Below are 22,662 nucleotides of genomic sequence, written 5' to 3'. Positions count from 1 at the left end.
GACGAGTCAGAAAAGATCCCATGCTTCTTTATTTTTTTAACGCAGCTCGCATATATTCTTGATCTTTCTGGAATTCCGATTCAGGATAAGGTGGCTTTTGAAGACTGGCATTCACTTCATTATGAAATTGAAACCAGACGTGGGCAAAGTGTTCGCCTAAAAACCGTTCTTTATACGTTTTGAGTTTGGATAAGTAATGATACACACAAATCCCGCATCGGAGAGTTCGATATAAAGATTCTGTCACAAAGTCTCTCCAAAGAGTTTTCGCGAGACGAATATCCTCGTCCTGCTCGTCCTGAATTGAAAACGCTTCGGCCATCCAATGTAAAAGCCGCCAGTAATAAGGACCAAAGACCAACGTGTTGTAGTAATTGATGTGATGAAAATAATCTTCGGCTGAAAAAGGTTGTGGGGATACGGAAATGCCGATCCGGGTCATCAAGTCTCGAATCGCCTGACTTTTCCCCTGGAGTAATTCAATCACCGCTTCGTCTAAAAAGAAAAAGTATTCGCTCTTCCATCGAATACGGTACAGGAGCGTTAAGACGCAGTACGTAGTCAATTTAAAGAGTTGAATCCAACTGTATTCGCCTACCCAAGCTCCAGGTCGTAGAAATGTCCGTCCCCATTTATCTTGGTTCATTAAATTGGCCATGAATAATAAATAGGTGACGACGACTTCATCTAATCGTTGTTGAGGCTCTTCTTCTCGGAAAGCGGTCGTAAAGTGGGTGACGTCAATACCCGGAGGTGGAGGTGGAGAAGAAGGGGTTTTGAAGTGTAAAAGTTCATGAATTTTATGAGCCACGAACGGTGAAACACGAGCCTGGCTTTCTTGGAGTTCGTTCGAAACGATCGGTTCATCTTCTAAATAAGTTCGTTTTAAACGTTTAAAGGTTTGAGCATCCATTCTCTTTACTTAAACCACCATTGACGAAAACGGCAATACCAATCTCCCACGTCTTTATTTTGCACCAAACTGCCGAGCAATTCCCCGAAAGTTGTAACAATCGTCAGCTTGCGAATGTATCCAAAAGCCAGAAAGAGAAAAATGAGTCCGTTGATGAGGAGGAAAAGGAGAAAGAACCAGCTTTGTGTTAAAATGAGACAAAACAGGATCACGAAGGACGTATACGCTCCAGCGACTAAAAGCGTTCCTAATGTTAAGGAATCCATTTGTTTTGTTTTCTTCTTCTTCTCTATTCTTGACCTAATGTCTCGTAATAAAGGGTCCGATACGTAATATTCTGGTAAGCATTATAAACGGGATGGTGGATAAAGAGAAATAATAAAATCCATAAGAGGATCGATACCATATTTTTGTTTTCTTTGTTTTGAGTCAGAAGAGAAGAGATAATAATAAAGTAACTCATATTAATTAAAAAATAGTTCGAAAGGATAAATCCAAATCTGATAAAGCGGAACGAAAATTGCTTCGAATGGAAGCAGCTCCTCCTAATCATGTAGGAGACCCAGTCGTTGACAACCACCTTAACAATCACCCTCCAAGCAATCCATCTAACCATCCTCCTCCAATCCATGACAATCCTCCTAATAATGATAATGTAGGCAATATTCCCATGGACGTGGATGAGGAAATAATTCGTCGGCATAGGCGAGATCTCCTCAATTACGAAGAATACTACCCCGACCGAATGAAATCAGATAAGCGCTATGCCAAATTGGCTGACGGAAATGAGATTTATGCAAAGAATCGACAAGGAGATGAATTTTATATGCTGGATCCCGATGGAAATATTGTGTTTGCAAAACAAATCTCTCCCATCACCGGTAAAATAACCCCTGTCTATGCCGTCGATCATCTGAACCGTTCTATTTTACCCGTCGACGCCCAAAACCGTCCCGTGTATGGATTTGATAGTGATGGGGAACCCATGTTTCCCATGGAAAACGGAAAAATGGTGTATCTGTTCTACGGAGGAAAAGAATGGTATCCGGAAACTCCTCAGACCAAAAAACAAATCTATGCTTTAGACGAGCACCATCGACCCTATTTTGCCAAAGACGAGCATCAAAAGCCTTACTATGCTCGAAAACTTGATGTCAATCAATTCCCCATCGAATATGCCCCTCTCGATTCCAACGGTCAACGGATCTATATTCCCTTAGAGAACAACAAATTCCAATACCCGTTTAATCTCGTCACAAAACGACCGCTGTTTGAACTCTCTCCGGATCAGGACGAAATGTATTTCCGAAACAATACGCTAGGCGAATATTATCCCGTCAACGAATTCAACGATGAAATTTACGCTCGAGATCGTTTGCACAATGAAATGCCGGCTAGAAACATCGATGGAACCCCTTATTACGCTAAGAGAGCGAGTGGGGACGAATACTATCCCAAGCAACTCAACGGTCTCGAAACGTATATTCGAATTGGAAATAGGGACGAACCGGCCTTAGATGCTTTAGGAGGAGGCATTTATGCGAAAGATGAAAACTTGGACGAATATTATCCGAGAATTTACCACGACGACAATGACGAATAAAGCAAAACGATTACCAAAGGATCTTCGATGGCAAAAGATGAGTATTATGCAGTCGACAATCTTGGAAATCAACGATATAGAAAGGATCGAAGGGAATTTGAAACATATATTACCACTGACGATCCCAGTCTACTGTATGCCCTAGACAAATATAAAGTTCCCCATTATGCTAAAAAACCCGTGTATATCGGTGGAGAAAAAAAATTTGAGGAGTATTATGGAAAAATCAATAACTTGCCCGTCTTTCTAAAATACCAGGGTCGAGAAATTTATGCCAAAGAGCATTCCGGGGCCGAGATGTATCCCAAAGATTTGTTTGGGAACGACATGATTGCTCGAGATGCCGACGGGCGGTATTATTATGCTAAAGATGAGACAGGAAATGAAAAATATCCCTTGTTGGCCGACGATACGGAACACAAGCCCGAATACATGTCTTACGCCCTCGATAAAAACGGTATTCCGTTCTATCCTATCAATTCTCAGGGTAAACCCATCTATCCTAAAAATGCTACAGGCGATGAATTTTATCAAATCCTTCACCCTTTCACTCAGCAAGTCATCTTTGGAAGAGATACCGATCAGAACCAAGTGTATGCGCGGAAAGCGGATGGAGGCGAAATTTACCCGGATAGCGGTCAATTCGCCATGACGAGGCTGAAAGAATTCTTTTATGCTCATGATAAGAACGGGGTCATTATTTACCCGGTCGATCAACACGGCAACGAACGATATTTAGTGACGGACAAAGGATCGTACGATCAATTGATGAAAGATCCGGCCGTGAAACGATACGCCAAAGATGCAGACAATAATGAAATCTATCCGGAAATTATTCATGCCGATAAGCGCATTACCCAAAAACCTTTAGGAAAGCGGTACGCTCAAAATAAATTGGGTGAATATTACTACCCGGTCGATCGATATAATAACGAGTACATTGTCCAGTTCAAGAAAGTGAGTGAGGAACAAATCTTTGCGAGTGGATACCCCATCACGTGTGATCAAATCATCATTGTTCCCAATTTAAATGACAAGCCCTGGACGCCTGCATTTATACGAGACCCTAGAATTGAACCCGAAAATTTGATAGGCTACTTGTAACGATCGCATTCGAAACCGATGGATTATTTGACCAATTTGAGATCTAAACGCGCTTCTCGACACGGGTTTCAACCCTATAAAGTTATATATAATAACTCGGAGGGTAAAGTGGTCGAGAAAGTGAAAAGCGGTCTTCCAGGACAAGAAGATCCAGTGGAAGAGGAAGAGAAAAAGAAGAAAAGAAAGAAGAAAATATATGCCAACCCGATACAGTCTGACGAAAATAATCATCAATCCACCACCAACTGGACAAAAATCATTCTTTCTATGACAGGTATCTTGGTCATACTTGCGTTCCTAATCTGCATTAATATACTGTTTAAAAACTAAAGTCGTGAGAGAAAGAAAAATATCTGAAACAATCCATTCTTAAAAAGATTGGGATGTCTTTTCAATCCAGTCGGTTGGAAAAAAATTTTCAGAGCTGGAAAAAAAAAAAAAAAAAAAAAAAAAAAAACTTTTTGTTAATTTTTATCATGTCTTCTAGACATGATAAAAATTAACTGTCTACTCTTTTTGTCTAGGAATGATGTCTCACCCTTTCGAAAATTAGACCATGACTCACCCTTTCTAAAAATAAAATTCCAAGAAATAAATGAGTCATGGTGTATTTTTAGAAACATGGTGAGACATCATTGAAGACAAAAGGGGTTAGTTAATTTTTATCATGTCTAGAAGACATGATAAAAATTAACAAAAAGTTTTTTTTTTTTTTTTTTTTTCATTACAGAATTTTTTCTTAGCTCTGAGAAATTTTTTCCAGCCGACTGAATTCACAAGTCATCACCATTTTTTTAGGAATGAACTCTTCCTTATCTATTTAAGCATTTCGAGTTTCGCTTCAAATGTGTACGTGCTGTTGAAGAGGGACCCACCTAGATCCTAGTTGACTCATTCATGGGGAAGGAAAAAAAAGTATTCTATAACGTGTTGGATAATGTTGGAGGTAAGTCTCTTTCTTTTTCATTTTTTTCTAAAGATTTATGAATGACAAACGGAAAGGTTTCTTTCTTGTACTCTTGAAGGCGATGAAAATAAAACAAAGCTTCTTGGAAAGCACAATATTTGGTCCGACCTATATGTTTCGGACAAAACGATGAATATTCATAGTTCATTGGTATGGGCGCGGTATGAAACGCCTCCTTGTTCTTGGAGACGAAATTGAAATAAATAGGACGGGCCAGTATGTGGTACAAAACATTAATTTTCCAATAATGAGGGCAGTAAATGTTTTTATATCCTGCCGTTAGAGCTACGAGAAACGGTTTTAATTGATCGTACGGCAAATGACCCTCATTCCATGAAAAGCCATGCGTTATATCCGCTAACGGTAAATGAACACTCGATACACTTTGTTTGGCGGAATAGGATAATTCAGACCACGGTATGGGTGGTACCACGTAGATAATGCCTTGGGAACGATCATGGGTGATATAAGCCACTTCTTTAATAATATAGTCGGAAAAGTCATCATTATAAGAAAGATTAAGTTCTTTGGCGAGAGGATCACCATTCAATTCGAAACCTTCGAAATTGAGAACGATATAGGATTCCATGTTTTATTTTTATCGGTCATCTTGTTTCAGGAGAACATTGAATCTAAAATCCTCTACGGTTATCACATGAAAATCTCTCAATTTGCCTTTTAGATAGGTGGCTCCAACTAAGTGGATGGATTGAGTTCCATATTTTTTCTTTAATTGTTGGAAACAAATCCGCTCTGATACTTGTACTGCAATAGGTCCTAGACGTATCTTATCCTTGCGAGTGAACAGAGTTATATATTCTATACCCACTCGATGTAGACGAAACTTTTGTAGAAATTGTATTAAGGACCAAGATTGAAGACCCAAGGTCGATTTTAAATCTCTTTCCAAATTAAACGTGGCAGTATGGGAAATAAGAACAATATATCGAAAGGAGGGACCTATTTGTCGATTGAACCGTTCGGTGATTCGCCATGGAAGAAAGGTTGAATGATTCATTTTTTTTTCAATTTAATTTAATTTTTTTTTTCTTCTTCTTCGGTTCGAAGGATTAAACAAGCATGGCAGAGTATTACGATATTTCTGTTTTGAAAACTATTCAATTACCGATTGATCGACTCATGCGATTCGTAATTGGGCAAAATCCTCAACTTGAAAACTATCAAGCGACGTACCGGTTTCTGAATTTATTTTTTGAGATTACGCCTCGACTCGTTCGAGATTTTCAATCACAAGCCGTTGCTCATATCCGTCATGTGTTAGATAATATGTCGCAATATGGACACCTATATCTTTTAATCGATCAGCAGCCCCTGTTTAATGCCCTGGAATGGAATGATGAAGAATTTATTTTATCGAATGAAGAAATCTTAGACCCTATTCGCAAAATGGCCAGTCAGTTTTTTCCTAAAGATTCTGCTCATTACCATATCACTTGCATCTATCTCTTATATTTTTACGCACTACTCGCGAATCCGAAATATACTTGGATCACAATGGATTATTTAATGCACGGCAATAAATATCATCAATATTTATTAGCTAAACATGCTCATGAAGAAAAGTAAAAATAAAATCATTAGACGAGAAATTTATTTTTGAAAAGATAAAGCAATATAATGAATTTTATCCGAATCGATATGGTAGCGAATATTACAAATATCGAAAAAAAGATCCAGTCTTTGTGAAAAGTGAATATGGTCATGAAAGGTATGCCATTCACTCCCAAAAGGGGGAAATCTATCCCGACAAAGGTGATCCTTTCGCTAAAACTCGAGACGGCCTTCCATTTTATGCCAAAGATCGGAAAGGAAATGAAAAATATCCTCTACAACGTAAAAAATCCCTCGTTATTCAAATTCAAAACGAATTCGTTCTGGCCAAATACGCGGACGGAAAAGAACGATACCCGGTGGATTTCCGAGGGAACGAATATTATTTAGTGAAAAATGAAGAACCTTACGTCCTGAAAGATGCCCAAGGTGAAATCTACTTTGCTAAAACATGTAGTGGAAAAGTCCTCATTCCCTGGAATTATTTTGAACAGTACAAGTATCTTCTCTCAGAACATTATAAACGCACATGCGATGCTGCAGGAAACTGCGTTTATCAATCCACGGTACTCGTTGAAGAAATTCTTAAAAAGTTGTTTCCATGCCTCTGTTTGTGCTTAGCTGAAATATGTACAATGGCTTTTATTCTAGCAGCTACGTTAATGTCAATACCAGGACTGTAAGAACAACGTTCTTATACATAGTCAGTGAGAAGAGAAAGAATGACTCGAAGCTGGCTGAGAAAAAATTCTATTAAAAAAAAAAAAAAAAAAAAAAAAAAAAAAAAAAAAAACTTTTTGTTAATTTTTATCATGTCTTTAGACATAATAAAAATTAACTCTACCCCCTTTTTTCTTTTTGTTGTGAATGATGTCTCACCCTTTCTGAAACTAGATTTCTAAACAAAAGAATGAGTCATATCGTTCTTGGAAATTTATTTTAGAAACATGTTGACACCTGATTCAAACCAAAATAGGGGTGACGGGTGGTAAAGTTAATTTTTATCATGTCTAAAGACATGATAAAAATTAACAAAAAGTTTTTTTTTTTTTTTTTTTTTTTTTTTTTTTTCTCAGCTCTTAAGAAATTTTTCCAACCCGACTCGATCGACCGGACATCACCATGTTTTAAGAATGGACTCTCACTTATATATTTCAGCATTGCGAGTTTCACTTCACATGATTCTGTGTTTTTGAAGAAGAAACATCTTGAAATCTGGCTTTCTTCAGTCAACTTTTGTTTTTTCCAAGTCATTACACAATGAAATGTTGGGAACCTACCTCATGCATATGTAAAAAGGTTAGTAATTCTTGTCTTTTTTCAGATTTTTGATGATAACATTATCGTAATAAATAACTTGTCTTTTATGCTGAGGCAGATCAATGGGTTCATCGTCCACTTTTAAATGTTTCGTGGTTGAGTGTTCTCCCTCTTCGTCGTCATGCTTTCGTTTGAGAGACGAATTCAATTCGGCATTTTCAAGCTGAAGGGGTTCTACTATATCCAAAGAAGAGGAAATATTATTTTCGGCTGAAAAGGAACTGAAATCCATTTCGGTCCGTTTCAAATGTCCAAATTCATCATTGAAACGCATAATGAGTTCCGTTTCGTGGATGGAGGTGTCGCGCATCGTTTTCAAAAATTGTGGAATGGCCGATTTCAGTTCGTTAAAGGTCGTAACAGAACCGGGAATGATTTGTACATCGGCATACTGTTTGAATTGTGTAAAAATATCGGTCGAAGATAAAAATTCTTTTTTGAATTCTACTAATATTTCAGGTTCGGAACGGTAACGGATCATGCCGTCCTCCATGTTAATATTGTGGGCCAGATGCAGATAAATCATTAAAAAGAAACCTTTATAGGAATCTTCGACGATAGAATCTTTGGTTTCGAGTAAATATTGATCCTGCATCACTTGTTCTGAGGTGAGGGATGGAGCATTTTTCGTAAACACGGCGTCAAAAGGAATTGCTACCACGCGATCATTAAATGCCTCTGTGGCCGTACACACTGGGAACGTATTGGTAGAAGCCATGAGTTTGGCACTGGGAATCGCTCCTACATTTTGCTCGTATAAATTCCGAAAACTGGTGGTCGAATTACCCGTGATTTCTTTCACGAGGTTTTCGTTTAATTTTCCCGACATTTCTTCAACAGTCACTACCCGACAACAAAATAACGAAGAGGCCAGTTCGGGTTGGGCTGATAGTCCTTGACCACTCGTCGTTTGTAAATTGACGGCTCGAATACCATGACTATAGCCTCCAAAGACCTTCGAGATCATTTGAAAGAATTTACTTTTTCCATTGCGCGTGTTGCCTTTCAAAATAAAAAATTTGCGACCGTAATTGGTCGCAATGAGGAGACTGGCCAGGACATCTAAAAGGTACATGAACAGATCGTATTCGAAACACATATATTTACACATGTGCACATAAAAATGAAGCATGCTTTGAATGAGCGGGTTGGTTTCTAGTTTGTCATGAAACTCGCGCACTTTTTCCCGCAGCGTATCCAGTAAATCGTCCGTGAGGTCGAGAAAACAGCTTTTCAGGTATGGTAGAAAAAATTTCCGGTCGGTTAATAAACGATAGATGGCTATCAAATCCGGATCGTGACGAAATTGTATCAACTCGTGTCGACTAAAATTGATGCCCAGACGTCGATCCGATAGGTAAAATTCCGGAACCGTCCCTCCTACATGACCCGTCAAGAGATTCAGAACCCCATCGTGGGTTCGAATATGCCATTTATGTCGATCCATTTGAATGATTTTACGATCAATGTTGGTTCGACTCAGAATGGACGAGACCACATAATTAATGTTGACCTGTTTCATAATGTCTGTGAAAGGACACATGTTTTTAGTTTTATCGGCAAACTGATTCCGAGCATAGGCCTGAATGGAGGACCAGATGGCATTCATCAGGTTTAGAATTTCTATCTGGTGAGGCACTTCTTGCCAGTACTCGTGGATATTATTCCACATATAGCGTTGAGGTTTCTTGCAGGAATTGTGCATGGTAATGACGAGAATCGGAAAATATCGCTCTTGAATTCGATGAATTTGTTCCACGAGCTGATCTCCAGACACCGAATATAAAATAACGCCTTTCATGGTTTTGATAATAGCTTCCAGTTTATCTTTAAATTTGTAAATTTTAGGATTGAGATTCGAACCACAAAAGAGGATCGTGTCGAGAGTAAAATCTTGGGAAATGATATCTATAATTTTACTGTTGATTTTTTCTACAGAATCTATGAGTTCGTGAGATTCTAATATCGTACGCAAATGGGATGCGAGTGTATGGGAGGACATTCGTAAATGTTGACACAAGGCACAAAAGACAGGTAAAAAATAGTAACCTTGATTGTACTGCATAATCGTACGAAGGGGATTGGGATCGGAATGCAAACTAGGATTGTCTAACTTGAGAGCTTGATTCACCGTCTGGAATACATCGTTTTCGATGACGATAGAATTTTGACTTTCCCGGTACCATCGTTTTAGAGCCCGGTTATTCAATTCAAAGTCTGAAATCACAAACCCGTTAAACTTGATAAAGTAAAACGTTTTTAACCAATGATGACCTTCGGTTCCAAAATCCTTCCCTTTGTAAATATACATCGGGGTTTTTAGTTTATACACAAATGTAGCCACTTTTCCATCGTCGGGTCCAGCTTCCTCATCTTTGCTAATAAGCGTGGGATACGATACTCGATACAAAGGATCGTACAGTGTCACCACAGGCATCATATATTCATAAAGTTGTTTTTGAATATCCATTGGCTGGAGGTGGAGCAGTTTACGAAAAAAGGAATTGGTATTATCCTTGCGACGTTTAAATTTTGATTGAATGCCTAACAATCGCATGCTGAAAGCATTAGGATTGGTCAAATCTAAACGCCAGGTGGTTTGTTCGTCTACATAAATAATAAGCATGGGTTCGTATTTATTCGTATAGGGCTTGGAGGAATTCACAAGCGTCGCATTCGCTAAAACGTCCAACTGGAAAATAAATTCAGATGTTTCGTGATAGAACCGGGGTTGAAGTTGGCTGCAGAATTGAATATAATCATCATGAGCGATCGAGATTTCCGGCAAATGGACATGAATACCACCTCCTGGACGAACAGCCACAATAAAAGTAAAATGCTTAAGGGATAAAAAGTAAAATTTTAAGGTTGAGAGAATAACAGAATCTACATAATCGTAGAGCATAGATGAAGGAAGGGATGCATCGCATTCAGTTTTAATATCAATATCTAGGATAAGGGAATGATGGGTCGTCGAGCAAAGATCCATCGTTAAAAAAAGATTTTCGGCTGACGTTCGAGTATAAAATCGAGAAAATTGTGCGTAGTCTTTTCGGTTACAGTAAAAGATTCCTCCCGACATCTGGTAGAAAATGTAAGCATCGTTGGGCGCATCTCCAACCGAATTAATCCTTGTTAAATAATGGAGGCTCTGCGACATGATTATATATCTTTAACTTGATTAATATTTCTTAAAAAAATACAAGCAATGCTTTGTAAGTAAATATCCTATAAAATCTCCACGTGCTCCTCTAAAGAATAAATAAACTGAGCACTTTTATCTTCATAAAGTCTGTTCCTATATACTGTTCAATTCACGGCACAGAATGATTTAGAGTGAAATTCGTTTCGCACATCTTAAACAGATAAACCAGAGTTCTTTCTAGCCAGAACTCAGAAAAAAATTCTAAAGTAGATATTAAAAAAAAAAAAAAAAAAAAAAAAAAAAAAAAAAAAAAACTTTTTGTTAATTTTTATCATCTCTTTAGACATGATAAAAATTAACTACCTTCCCCTTTTGTCTGGGAATGTTGTCTCACACTTTCGGAAAATAGAACATGACTCATCCTTTCTAAAAATAGAACTCCAATAAAAGAATGGGTCAAGGTATATTTTTTAGAGAGTGAGACATCCTTCCCTGACAAAAAGAGGGGACAGTTAATTTTTATCATGTCTAAAAGACATAATAAAATTTAAGAAAAAGTTTTTTTTTTTTTTTTTTTTTTTTTTTTTTTTTAATATACATTTCAGATTATCTGAGAAATTTTTCCCAACCAGCTTTTACTTTTCTAGACATAAACGTCCTTGTTTATGTCCTTGAATGACGTCATCTCTCATGTATATATAAAGCGTGTAAGTTGACTCTGTAGACTTATTCCTTTCGAGGAAGAAGGCGAGATAAAGTAAGTTCTGTCATGGATAATGAAAAGTATTACAATGTTTCGGATTATGTGGAAGCGTGTGGTAATGTTTATAGACAATATTATTTTATAGCTGTTCGTTTCAAACTACCCATCTTCCATGTCGATACTTTGAAACATTTTAGCCCGGGTCTCGTTCGAGCACCTTGCATTCTCGTGGTCAGTGAAAATCGACTCATTTTCCAAGGAGAAAATTTAGACAAAGACTATCCGTTTCCTCGTGGGTCTTTAGTCTTTTGCGTGAATGGAACAAAAGAGGATCATCGTTGGATTAACGTCTCTAGAGATACGACCGATCAGTTTTTACAAAGTTTATTTCCCTCTCGAGATTTTATCAAGGTCTCCTATGAAAATAATACCTTATTTGTTTGTTCGACCATCAATCCGTTTTCCTTGTTCTGGAAAGTACTTCCTCGCAATATGGCTTTTCGCGCCTTAAGCGATCTGACGATGACCTACATAAAAAGAGAACCTTTCCAGTTAGAGCATTGCATGCGCCTCCGATTTTTCAAACGAAATACGCACGTCTGGGAATCGTGGTCCAACTGGTATCACTATTTACATCCCATGCTCATCCTCCACTTCATACATTTAACGGGACAAGCTGCGAGTGCTCAATTGGCTGCCAAACTTCATAAATTGTTTAAACGCTCCCTTCCACCTTACCTGCATACGGATTCTATTCCATCGGACTTTTATACTTGTGAAATTACTTTTGACGACACGAAATTAACCGGTGTTTCGTTTGTCGTTTTGAATATGTCTTTAGTGATGTATGTTTCGCCCATGATTGCGTCATTCCATCATGAAACGTTCCTCGACGTGAATCGTGAACAATGTAATTATTGGCTACCGTTTTACAGAAATAATGAATTATGGACCCGAGAAGGATTTAAAATATACGTTTCCCACTTTAGAAAGAATCGTTGCTACTTGAAAGAAGTCATGATTTGATTATCGTCCCGCTCCGAAGAAAAATATCAATATATGTTGCTCGATTTGAACAAAGTAGCCTACATTTAATGATTTAAAAAAAAGCAAAAAGAAAAGAATGTTACGAGAACTGGTTCGATGTCTTATTCAATACCAGTCCGACCCCACTTTTATATCTTTAAATGTCGTTGATGGTCTCAAACAAAATCTTCGAGACGACGTGATCGATGCTTTTCTCCTGAGTCAACCTTTACTCCATCTCTATCCTCAACTGTATAAAAAGAGTTCGAGCATCATCGATTTCTTGTTTCGCATTTCGGGCTTGCATTTGGAAGAGATAGTTCCGATGGAATCTCAGGACCTGGAAAACAAAATCGCTTCTTTGGAAACACAATTGGAGGCAGATCGGAAAGCTTTTCAGAAACAAATCGAGACGCTCCAACAAGAGCACAGGAACGAAATGCGTTATTTTCTAGGGGAAAAAGAACAATATGTGAATACCGCTCGATTCGGAAAAGAGCATTCAGTCGTGGATTTGCAACGACAATTGGAACGCCTTACATGGGAGAAAGAAACCCTGCAGACTGAGTTGGAGCAGCTGAAACGGAATCACGAAACCTTACAAACTCAGTGGGAGCAATTGAAACGAGATCACGAAACCTTACAGACACAAATTCGAACGCATGAGTCTGAAAAAATACAATGGCAGAGGCAAATAGTAGAACAACAACAACAACAACAACAATTGAATAATAATAATAATAATAATAATAATAATATCGAGTTTCCAAACCGTTTGATGAACGAATGGCAAATGCTCCACCAACGCTACGAAACGGGACTTGAAGAATGGATGCAACGAACGGAAAGTTTAATCCGCCCTTTGCAAATGGCTTTAGAAGAAACGATCGAGCAACTGAAACTTCCTCCTTCTTCTACGACTACGGTCATTGAAACTTTACCGCTCGAATCGCCTCCTTCTCAGCAGCTCATGATCGAGTCGTCGCGATCTAAATTAGAGCAATTACAAGAAACCCTCGACCAGTTTTTAACATCGTATCAATCGGAACAAAAACAGCACGTCCAGCAATTGAACGAGGAACTGAAAGGACAATTGACCCTTTGTCAAAACGAAAAACGGATGTTGGAAAAGCAGTTGGAGCAGGGTCAGAAAGAACGAACCGACCTCCTGCAAAAATGGAAAATCGAATCCGAAACACATTTCCAGGAAGGTATTCAACGTGTTCTTGACACGCTGCAAAAGAAAAATCCTCATATTGAGACGATTCTTCGAGACGAAATGGCTAAACAAATGAAGGAGTTCCACGAAACGCAGTTTATGACGTTTTTACAGACGATCCTTCCCCCCCTCATTTTGGAAACCTTTAGGTGCGAACCAAGATTGGAAAACGTTTTTCTTCCAGCAAATTCAAACGTATATCCAGTATTTACAAAATTGGCAAACCCAGCTTTTGAACCAATTAACACTTCTCGGGAATGCTTTAAATCAATCGCTAACGCCCGACAATTTAGCTCATTCCGTTCTTCACAGTCTCCCTTCTTCCTCTAAAAGCATGATGGAAGACACGACCCTCTTGCAACGACTGCACGATCTTCAACAATCGATTGAGAACCAGAACGAAGCGAAGGAGGTCCTACAACAAATCCAAGCTCAACTCCATCGGGATCGTAGCCAAGAACATAAAAAATTACAGCAGAGTCTAGAACATGAAAAACGGCAACGCGTCGCTTTGGAAAAGAAACTGGAGGTCCTGAAAACGAATTTGGTAACTCTGATACGGACTAAATGGAATGCGTATTTTGGGGCCACGGATTACGATCAGATTCTCGCGGAACTCGAAAAAGTATTCCATTTCAAAGAAAATCTAGAGAGGACCCTCGAAACGCAATTGGCGCAACTGAAAGGTCATTTTCCCGAAATAGCGGTCGTTCAATTCGATAATTTGGCGTCGAACATGATCGAATGGGCTCGACAGGTCGAGAATCACAACGATTGTGAAGTCGAGCTCCGTAAAACCTAAGAACAACTTTTCGAATTGAAACAGAAACTCGATCAAGTCGAAAGTAATTATACGAAATGTAATGAGTACCTCCTCTACGCCAAAACGAAATTGACCACGTTCCTAAAAACGATCCTTCGGAATGACCCTAGTGATCAGAGGGAAGATTGACCGCAAGCCGTTGTCCATCAACTCCAAAATGTGATTCACGAGCATCGACAATTTCAAGATCTCGTTTATAAACAAATTGTCACGCTTCGAGCCCAGTTTCCGAACATACCGGATCCTATTGAAGAATTGGCGAATTCGGTGATTTTATATTTCGAGCAGGAACGAGACCTATATCGACGGCAGTTGGAGGAACGTCCTCACATTACCGAAGTGAAAGAACCCACTACTGTACCGGCCATTACGTATCCTACGGATCAAGTGGAGGAATTACAGCGGGAAGTGAAAGATTTACAAAACCAACTGGAAGTGTCTCGGTCTCGAAACCAAACTTTAGAAAACCAACTGGCTAAAGCTCTCGTAGCTCCGCAGGATGTAGAAATGTCCGATACTTCGAAATATAAACGAAAGCACGTATCGACGGTCGACGAAGACTATGTAAGAGGTCTGTCATTGGATTTACAAGAGGCCAAACACGCTTTAGATCGATGTCTGGACGAAAAAGCCCACTTGCAAAAGGAATTGGAACACATTAAAACCGAACTAACCCCTTCTCCCTCCGTATCGTCCGATTTCAAAATGCTCAGCGACCTGTTTTATCAATTATACGTGTCCTATTTTCGATTACGATTTGATGTCGTGTACGGAAAAACCGTTTTTTCGTCGGAGGAATATATTAGATCCGTGCTGAATAAATTGGATTTCGTGGATCGAAGCATTCGATCCAATATGACTGTGAAAGAATGTACCGATGTTTTATTGCAATACATCAAATGGGACGTACAAACTCTGACAGGAGGGTTAGATTGGCAGGGGTCGCATACAGCCTACATTAAAGATGAATTCTTAACCTATTGCATGAATCAAACGATTGAAATCATTGACCGGTACGCGAAAGAATTGAGGAAACAGACCGAGATGTTTAGAAGTCCATAAAATAATAATAAAGGGGAACTATGGAATATTCAGAGTTAATCGATCGTATTCTTGCGCACCCGATTTTAAAAGCGGGGATTGACGAAATCGTTGAAAATAACCCGAGAACGTTAAACCTCCTGAGCCGAGAATGGAAAAATATATTAGCCAACAATCCTCAGTTTCAAGATTTTCAAGCTAAAGCGATCCCGTTCCAGCATCCCGTAGAAAAAGGTTATATTCAGATTGAAAATATTAAAGATTTCAATCATCATTATAATATTCTCGTAGCGGGGTATTGGGTTCTCTGCGCTACTAATTATAAGAGGAATCTGAATGCCCATTCTTTCATATGTAAACTCTGTCCTCCTCTGGTGGACATTACCAAAGCCGTGGCTGCCGATCATTCCCAAATGCTGATTTCAGAACAATGTCGGTTCTTCATTGAAAAATGTAGACCTTCTCTCTGTAAAGCGTGTCGGCAAATGAGTCAACGAAATGATCTGAATTCTCAGATGTCTCAAAATCAATGGTGTTTACGCAAAACCAAAGTGTTTGATGGAACGACCCTTTTAAACGTGTTTCAAGAAACCCTGGACCAAGAATTTGTGAATAACGATATGTTTATTGGTATTTTAAATATTAAAATTAATTCGCGGTACTTTTACGAAACGGACGCTTTGTATTGTAGAGTAGGAGGCATTTGTAGAGATATGATTCTCTTTCAAGAAGATGCTCTGAATATGATCGAAAAACCCGTGTTTCAGTTAAATATTTTAGAACCTTCTTCGAGAAATATTATTAACGAAACCATTTCCACTACCTTCGATAAAGAGAAAATCAAAACTGAAAAGGTGGATCCAGACCAGGTTCCCATCAAAAGCAAGATCAATCCAGATCTGTGCAAACCATTCAAGAAAGAGAAGTCTAAGAAGGAGGCTGAGGATGTAAAAGGCAATGAGGATCCAGTCTATTTAGGTGAGGTTTCTGCCCGTTTTATGAAGAACAAGTTTAGTAAATTTGCGTATAAACCGTACGCTCTCAGGCCTCGTCGTGATCTGGATGATTTGGATTAGAAGTTAAAAAAAAAAAAAAACTTTTTGTTAATTTTTATCATGTCTTTAGACATGATAAAAATTAACTACCCTCCCCTTTTTGTCTGGGAATGTTGTCTCACTCTTTCGAAAAATAAACCGTGACTCATTCTTGGAATGATTGCCATTAGAAAGGATGAGTTATGGTCTATTTTTAGAAAGTGTGAGACAACATTCCCAGACAAAAAGGGAAGGGGATTGTTAATTTTTATCATGTCTAAAGACATAATAAAAATTAACAAAAAGGGTTTTTTTTTTTTTTTTTTTTTTTTTTTTTTTTTTTAAGATTTTAAAAATTTTTTCCAGCCGACTCGATCAACAAGACCATCATTTTTTTTCAAGAATGTGTTCTCACTTATCTATTTAAGCCATTCGAGTTTCATTTCAGATCGTTTGATGCTGTGGCCTGTGTACAAGCTTCTACATGATGAAAACAGATTCTGTGTCAAGGTATATTACCATTTTGTTTTTTTTTTCCTTTTTACATAATAGAAATTTTTCTGTACTGACTTTTTAACCCCCAACCAAATCAATTTTTTTCTCCAAACCTTTTCGCATTTAGCAAGTCAGGAACCGCGTATCAGAAAACTGCATGGCATTTTTCATAATGAGATTATCGGGCAAATCCTTTCTCGTCAATTGTTTATTTAAAGCCGTTTCTTTGGGATACGTGATGCATTTGGATTGATAGAGATACGAAGATCCTGTTTCTTCTCCCATCACAACAATCGGTTCAGGGTGACAAATATCTTCTAACGTATAAAACCCAACCCCTTTCTTGTACGCGACATTCGAAATGACGGTTTCGGGAACGAGGTCTAAATTGGGTAGTTTATGAAAATCGAATAAACAATGCGCCAGCAGGAAATTGCAAAAAGGAGAGAATTCCGTTTTAGGGTCGACAAAGAGACCTCCATTCGCCATGTCGCATACCTTTATCTTGTCGAAGAGCGTCGCTACATTTGAATTATTAATATAGTGGTATAAACCGCAAAGACGTTGCTGAAGCGTGCTCTTGAAATGCACCATCATTTCTTCTTGCATCTTCGTGGTATTGTTCACGCCTAAACCAATTTCGTTCGTGTTGCCAACACTTAAATTCCGTAGCAGTTCGTAATGGAAACGCCGATCAAACACATCCATGGCGTTATTGCGTTTCAAGTCGGTCGGGTCTTGAGAATACAGGTGGTTGATATAGTGCTCGATGCACGGGTTGAGTTTAAATGTGAGATCGTCGATCTGGACGTCGTGTAAATCGGGTCGGAAATGTTTATCCAGGAACTCGCGCGTCGGTAAAATGACAGTATTTTTCGGAAACGAGAAATTTTCCTTCACAATCAGGAAAGGTCCAACGACTTTGGTATGCCATTCCGATTCCATTCGATGATAATAAATTTGCAATCCATAAGGATTTCGAAGATGGTTCAGGCAGAGAATATTCCGAAACGCCGAAATATTGTCCGACGCACAAGGAATTTTTCGATTACTAAAAATAAAATTGGATTCGTTCATTGTCTTGGTTTCTGAAAATCCGGCAAGGGTCAAGAGACATGCGATTTTTTAACAAGTCTGGAGGCAAAGTCGCTAAACAATTTAAACAATTCGACATTCCTGTCAAACGAGCAGGGAAGGTCGCTAAAGTCGTCGCGAAGAATAAACCCCTTCAAAAAGTTTTTGATAAAGTGTTTAGTAAGAAAGCTCTTCTGACCGCAGGAGGGGTGACGGCCGTCGCGCTCGGTTCTCAATATGTCAACCAATACATTCGGGACAATTCGGGCTGTTTTCTCTACAACGGAGGGGACATGGTTTGTAAACTTAAAGAATTGAGTTGTTGTCAACCCGAACCTGTTCACGGGATCGAATCGTGCACGGGATTTCCTATTCAGCAATGGAATGCGTGTGAAGGGTACGACAACGAGAAAGAGGATACGTGTTGTCGATTATGTGATTGTCAATATCACGATTGTACACCGACGCAAGAATTGAAATGCCGTCGACCCACGATCGGAGAAGCTTTAACGCATTTCAGTCAAGACGTGACGGGTTCCATCACGAGTGGTATTTTAGATGTTTTGGGTAATATACCGTACCTAAAACCAATCTTGTTGGGAATCGTTCTTGTCATCATCGGCCTTATTATTTGGAAATTCGTATAAGAAAAGATGGATATCGTTACACTTCAATCCTTAAAGACTCCTATCGATCACCTTCTTCATCATAAATATCGTCCTCGACTGAATACCGTGGTACCTCAATATATCAAATTTCATAAATTTCCGCCCTTCACGAGCCTCGTCACGCTCGAACTGGTGCGCGATCCAGAAGTACGGGAAGCGGTGCGAGACTATATTCAAACGCTGTTTCGAGAAAAAGAGAAATACGGCTATTTGTATTTTTTGAGTGAACAAAACCTCGTACTTCCATTTACAATTCAATGGAATACAGAATTGGTCGTGGATCCACTGAACTTTTTTACTATCATTACGGAAATAGATCATATAGCCGACCAGTTCACTCAACGGGGAGATATGACGTACGAAATAACTCGCGTTGAAATACTCTATTTTTTAGTGTTGATTGTGAATATTCAACTCAATTGGATCACGGTCGATTATTTGCTACGATGTAATCAGATGTATGATTACTTGATTGCTGCTCCTAATCGAATCTTGACCAATTCCGAAATGGAAAAGAATACAATATGATCTCCAAGTTACGAAATGCTTCTTCTTCAACCCTCCTGAGCGATCTGAAGTAAAACTTGAAATGTTTAAATAGATAAGCGAGAGCCCATTCTAGAAAGAATTTTGAGATGTCTTGCCAATCGAGTCGGCTAGGAAAAATTTCTGTTAATGAAAAAAAAAAAAAAAAAAAAAACCTTTTTGTTAATTTTTATCATGTCTTAAGACATGATAAAAATTAACTCTCTCTTCTTTTTGTCTGGGAAGGATGTCTCACCGTTTGAAAAAACAAACCATAACTCATCCTTTCTCATGGCAATCATTGCAAGAATGAGTCACGGTTTGTTTTTCGAAACGGTGAGACATCCTTCCCAGCCAAAAAGAAGAAAGAGTTAATTTTTATCATGTCTTAAAAACATGATAAAAATTAACAAAAAGTTTTTTTTTTTTTTTTTTTTTTTTTTAAGCTCTCAGAAATTTTTTCCAGCCGACTCGATTCACAAGACATTTCAAGATGACGTCATCGTTTCAAGAATTGTGTATATCAGTGGATAACTTTCGCACTTCTTGTGAGTTGAGTTCCTAGCTGAGCTAAGGGAATCACCATTTCTCAATCTACAGATATTTGTTTCGTTTTTTTTTCTCTTTACAACAGAACACATGGAGAGGAAACTGGTCGTTCCATAAATTCAATTCTTAACCGGACAATATCGAGAAATTTTCGAGCTTCCCGACTTAGGCGAATGACGATCGGGGACGATGAATTTCTTGGTACAATGATACCTTCTTCTTCTTCGGTTTCGACCGTTTCGGCCGAAAAGCATATTTTATGTCGAGCCAAAGTTAGAGCCAATTGAAAGAGTTTCAGATTGCCGTACCTGATTTCTGGATCCGTGGAACGATTCTGATGATAAAACTCCAGCCATGATTGAACCAGGTAAGGTAGATGAGCATAGGGTTTAGCAAGTGGAACTGGTTTTTCTTCTTCGATTTTGGTCAGACACCATAAATCATGAGGAATGGAAGCATATCGAACTCGGTGAAGCGCATGCTGACAATCGTATTCGTAACTCTCGAGAAACGTCAATTCGCTCACATCTGTGACGGGATGGAACAGACACGCTGTGTTTCTATTAGCAGGTTGTTTTGGATGAGATTCGAGCATGACATAACTTAAACATAAGAAAGCCTTTTTGTATTCAAACCCGATGATCGTCGAACAGAGTACGACCGGTTGAAGTGGATACGTGGTTTCTGGTTCGTAAAGAATAGGAATCCAGTGCACGGTCGTGGGGATGGCTTGATATTCCATGTACCGCTGATACGGTGATCGAACATATAAAATCGTTTCCGGTTCAGAACCGTTGACGACGAGTCCAATGCATTTCCCGTTAGGATTCGATCGAGTAGCATTTTCGAACCCGATTTGAAACGGGTATTCGATCAAGAGTCCGACCTTCTCAAGCGAATTTCTCTGATCGTACGTATTCAAAATATCTTGGACAATATATTGAGGATGGTGCTGATACGTCCATTGTTTTTGAATGAGCGCCGTACTCTTATTGTACTCAATGGGAAATGGGATGGGTTTCTCAGGATTCACGGACGGTAAAAATTCAATAAAGGAAGACGGAAAAGCCGTTCGCGTTTTCAGAGGATCGTAATAAACGTCCAGTCGATCTTTCCATTCGTTGATGAAATTATGGACGAGGTCATTCTCGTGATGGACCTGGTTGGACAAAAAACAAAGACGATACCTTTTCCCTCCGTCATCTTCTGGTAAATGTAATCTGGGCCCGTTATCATCATCAAAGTAATGTCCTCCTGGATACGGTATATCCCATTCGTCTAAATATAGAATTGTATGATTATTTTGGGAGCGGTACACCTTTTCGAACACGGGATTTTGTAAATACCGTTCGATCTTTCACAAAAAATGGTGTGGCGAAAAGTTTGAAAAGATTGTGGGAGGATTCCGATGAATTCGGGATCGTGGGGAAAATGACCCGTTCGTTTTCTAAAAGAAGGATCCATGACGCATTGCGTTGAAGAAAAACGGTACACGACAAGTCTGACATTTTACAATAGGCGGCTAGGGCGAGAACGAGTGGTTTCTGACTCGGGACGACTTTATCGAAATGAGCGAGTTTTCGAATCACAGAAGGTTGAAGCCGCATATGGGCTAAGGGAAAAAAAATCGTATCTTGAATCACATTGAATCCTCCTAAATGCAAGCCATGAAATTGGCTGTAAAGTGTAGCGTATTTATGAATATTCATTATCCTTTGTTTTTGAGAGGGTCGGATTAAAAAAAGAAGAAAATAGACATCTGAGAAAGTATCCGCAAGTGGAAAAGCTTACGATGAGCCGATTTTATAGTTGGCGTAGTATCCGAACTGACATTCGCTAAGGGGTCTAATAAAATCTAAAATCCATGGCTAGAGAATAGATGGGAAAGTCTTTTATGCTTCTGATAAAAACCGCTCGTTATAAATCCAGAATCCATTGGTTAGAACAGATGCGGGAAATGTATTTGGAATTCTAATAAACAGACCAAACTGCCTTGAGTATCTGCAAGTAAAAAATCTTACGATGAGTCAATTTTATAGTTGAAGTAGAATCTTGGATCCATTAAGGATATTGATAGAACTTGTATGTAATTAGAGAGAAAGGAATGAACAAGATAAAATGAGTTATGAATCATTTCTCCGATCCGTTTTTGGATCTAATTATAAGACATTTATGCCTTTTATTCATACTATTCAGCTTTACTGTTTATTTGTCATTACATTAGTAATTTGTCTGACCATCTACATGATTTATGAAACACAGCAAGATAAATATTAGGAAAACTATGTTCCCCCTTCATGGTATTTGTTTTTCAGACATATATATTATGGATTAAGTTATTTCTTTATCAATAGCGTCAGATCCTGGCACCCATTCAAAAAATCATTAATAATAATTTAATATCATTAATAAAATTTTGAAACCTTCTAGTATAAACCTTTTTATCAAATTTTTACTAAAATAACAAAGATCCTAAAATCCTTACCTTTTAAATCTAGTGTGTCCCATAGGACAAACCGGTTTGTCCTATGGGACACACTACATTTAAAAGGTAAGGATTTTAGGATCTTTGTTATTTTACGGTCAAGGAAAATTTAAAAGTTTTATGGAATCCTTATATTTTTTTTAATCAATTTACTTTTTAGGTACCAAAAAAGGATTAGATTAAAAAATATAAGACGAAGTGAAAAATAATAGATAATAATTAATAATGAAGGGTAGGAATCAAGATGGATACTGAGGAACCTACAACTTTATCTGAAAGGAAAAGAAAAAGAAAAGCATATTTGAAACATTATTGGTCACTGGGACGAGTAAAAGAAGCAAATCGATGGAGAAAACGAGAAAGGCGAAAAGATCCAAACGTTCGATTCAAAGAAAA

The sequence above is a fragment of the Stegodyphus dumicola genome, chromosome 11 (genome assembly GCF_044657685.1).
Source record: "Stegodyphus dumicola isolate Sdum_Otavi_A_Nest chromosome 11, ASM4465768v1".
Taxonomy (NCBI): domain Eukaryota; kingdom Metazoa; phylum Arthropoda; class Arachnida; order Araneae; family Eresidae; genus Stegodyphus; species Stegodyphus dumicola.
Note: the sequence above shows the minus strand (reverse complement) of the source record.